Source organism: Macrobrachium nipponense, chromosome 36 (genome assembly GCF_015104395.2).
Source record: "Macrobrachium nipponense isolate FS-2020 chromosome 36, ASM1510439v2, whole genome shotgun sequence".
Classification (NCBI taxonomy): Eukaryota; Metazoa; Arthropoda; class Malacostraca; order Decapoda; family Palaemonidae; genus Macrobrachium; species Macrobrachium nipponense.
Window position 1 is genome coordinate 44549380 of NC_087220.1, and position 3975 is coordinate 44553354.

Below are 3975 nucleotides of genomic sequence, written 5' to 3' on the forward strand. Positions count from 1 at the left end.
CCGCCGATGGGAAAATCGCCTGAATAAATGATTGCAAGCAAATTAAAACGACGAGATGGGGAGAGAGACAAGGAGTCGCCAGGTGTTTGTTGCAACTCGTTAACCTGTTGTTTTGTCTTGGGAAGGGGGTAGGGGCCCCCTTCACCCCTCTGTCCCCAAAGGGGAAGAAGCCAGGTAGGTAGGTAGCTCCTCCCACCCCTTCCCCTATACTACTAGGTGAAGGCAGGTTGGTAACTGCAGCAACAAATGACTGCCCTCGAAAACTATGGAGAAGGTGGAGCCAATTAGCCAATTATTCATTCTCTGTCACGGCCGTTTTTTTCCAGGGGCGAAGAATGGCCCACTAATGCCAGGGTTTTAGAGGCGCCGCCGCCGCCGCGCCCTTCCCGAGTGAACTACCGGGCCGTCACTAATTGGCTGGGAGGTGTCGTATACCGGGCTACCCCCAGCCCCCTCCCTTCTGAAAAAATATAATTCTCATACGCGAAATTAGGATGTGTTAGCCTTTAGACGTTTCGGGGACCTTAACGTTTTTCATGGGTTCTGGGTTGGATATTTCTTTCCCTCTCTCTCTCCCTGAATTTACTGGTCCGCTGGTATGATGGCTAGCATCGTGGCATGCCGCGTAGATGTCGGGTGTTCGCGTCTTTCCCTCTCTCTCTCTCTCTGAATTTACTGGTCCGCTGGTGTGATGGCTAGCATCGTGGCATGATCAGTTACTGCTGCAGTGTGGGAGCTTTAGCGGTGGGGGTTTGAAACTAACACTCTTTGGAAGCTTGAATTTTAAGTCAGTGGCCCCTGTGTGCTCCCCGAACAGGTTTCATCTACTGAAATAATAATAATACTCCTGACATCAGTAAGGCAAGATCTATTGGAGGCTTGTTGACATCAGTAAGGCAAGATCTTTTGGAGGCTTGTCTGACATCAGTAAGGCAAGATCTATTGAGTCTAGTCTGACATCAGTAAGGCAAGCGATCCATTGGAGCTAGTCTGACATCAGTAAGGCAAGATCTATTGGAGACTAGTCTGACATCAGTAAGGCAAGATCTATTGGAGACTTGTCTGATATCATTAAGGCAAGATCTATTGGAGACTAGTCTGACATCAGTAAGGCAAGATCTATTGGAGACTTGTCTGACATCAGTAAGGCAAGATCTATCAGAGAATTGTCTGACTTCCATAAGGCAAGGTCTGTCGGGGACTTGTCTGACTTTCATTAGGCAAATCTATTGGAGGCTTATCTGACATCCGTAAGGCAAGTCTATTGGAGACTTTTCTGACATCTGCAAGGCAAAAGCTGTTGGAAACTTGTCTGACATCTGTAAGGCAAGATCTGCTCTACTGGAGATCTCTTCTGTCTCACTGATGTTTGGTCATCTGTACATCTGAATGAAAAAAATTGTCATCAGGTTCAGCTAGGCCAATTTTATAATAATTTCTACTCCTTCGTATTGTAAACTTGCAACTGGCTTCTTTTTTAACATTAGTTCTTGACTCATTGGTTATAAGAAATAATGTTGGCTTTCAAGTTCTGGACCTACATATGGTTTGAAAAAAAAATGCCTTTAACCCTTTTGCCCTTGGGGTTCTTTGCAGTGTCCCTTCGGTCCCTAGCTGCAACCCCTTTCATTTCTTCTTCTGTACCTCCGTTCATATTCCTTTTCTTCCATCTTTCTTTCCACCCACTCGTAACGCTTGTTGCATAATGCATCTGCCAAGTGTACCTCCTGTTACACGTACGCGTTTCCAACCTCCTTTACTCTCAGTTTTCCTTTCATCCCTGAGTGACTTCGTAGGTCCCAGCGCTTGGCCTATGGCCTAAATTTTATATATACTTATTATGGGTCAGTTTCCAGCAATTATTGCTTGGGTGAAGAAATAAAGTCAATTTATCCCGTTGCAATGACCGACTTGATAATGAAAGTGGCTGACGTGGAAAACGAAATGAATTTGAAAATAAATCACAAGCGATTCTTTTCTGTGTTGGATTTAATTGTTATAATAACTTCAAGTAAAAAAATAATGTTCAAGGTCAGATACTCGACCACAGTAATGAAATTTTGAATCTCGTTTCGCTAATAAGATTGATTGGCTGATCGATTTGATACGATAAGTTGTATTTCAACAGAGATCTTTCACATTCACAATTGATCCCTGATACCTTTTATCTACCGAGGGGAACCAGATTCGCTGAACAGCAGCACCAATATGGAGTAAATGTCGAACTTCTCAGTTCCAGAGGTCCTTAATTCCTCACTCCGTTAGACTGTGAGCAGCCTCCCAGAGGATGTCGTGTGTTGGAACTTCTTCCGAAGTTCATGCAGAGGTGCAATACATTGCTAACCTAATACTATTCTCCTTGCATTTTATTACATTTTTATCGATTTGTTAATTTATTAGTTTTTTTTCTAATGTGGGGTCTTTTCTATCTGTATTTCCCTTTACCTCGTCTTACTTCTTCCTGATGAACACCTTGATATTCTTAGGAAGCTTGAATTTCAAGTCAGTGGTCCCTTTGGTGGACTTGTTTCGTTTGAATAGGTTTCGCTTCAGAATAGTAATAATGTATTTTGGTGACAAAGAGTAGGTTTTTTAGTCATTTGAATTCTTCAAGTTGAAGGCTCCGTTTCTACTTTTATTTTCGGTCAGCGGATTATTCTACTTTGTAATTTGTACGTTTTTTTTTATTTGCTGTTGACCTCTGCAATCGTTAAACCAACACCCACCCACTAAGGGGGCAGTGCAGTCATTGCACCTCATACGGTGCATTGTAGGCATTGCTTAAGGTTATTTGAGGCGTTCCTTCGATCTGCAACCTTTTTCGTTCCTTTTACTGTACCTCCATTCATACTCTCTTTCTTCCATCTTACTTTCCACCCTCTCCTAATAATTGATTCGTAGAGCAACTGCGAGGCTTTACTCCTCCTGTTACACCTTTCAACCTTTTACTCTCAGTTTCTGTTTCAGCGCTGAATGACCTCATAGGTCTCAGTGGTTGGCCTTTGGCCTAAATTCTATAATTAATTCAATTCGTTAAACTAACCGGGACACCAAAAATGGTGACTTGGAAATATAGTTAATGGTAGAGTTGTTTTTAATTTTCATTTTGGAAGTCATTTCATTCTTATTTCACGTTGTTTGAGCGCCTCAGTGGCGTGGTTGGTTTGGTGGTTCCTTCTCACCTCGGTGGTCGCGGGTTCGATTCTCGGCCATTCCATTGAGGAGTGAGAGATGTGTATTTCTGGTGGAAGTCACGTAAAGCCGTTGGTCCCGTTGCTGAATAACCACTGGTTCCATGTAACGTAAAAACACCGTACAAACAAACAAAATATTTCACGTTGTTTGTCTCAGCCGAGGGTCAGTACGAATTTGTTTTCTTGGGCGAAACTAAATAAAACATAGTGAACAAGTTTAGAAAACATTTATTTTTTTTTTTTTATGAAAAATTCATGTATAAAGTTGTATTATCGAAATCTATTTTACTGAAATATTTCAGATATTAGAAATGCTATTTTTGTTACCCGAGAGATTTTTAGTTTTGTTCAGATGCACTGAAAATATACAGAATTAAAACTTACCATGTGTCACCTTTCAGAAATATTGAACGTTTACAACAATCATACTTATGCTAAAATACCGAAATCTGTAAAAGTAAAAATTTCATTCGTTACTTGCCTTACCTAATCGATGTGTTTAAGTGATATTGAAGAATATATTCTTTTATTAAATTTATTAGAAAATTGCATATACGTAGCAAAATTCTTGAAGAAAGTTAGGTTTGGTTAACTACATTAGGTTGACCGATTTGTTATAAAACGAAAAAAAAAAAAAAAAATTAGGGGCATAATTCCATTGCCAGTGTTTTCTAGCAACATCCATTATATATATATATATATATAATATATATATATATATATATATATATATATATATATATATATATATATATATATATATATATATATATATATAAAA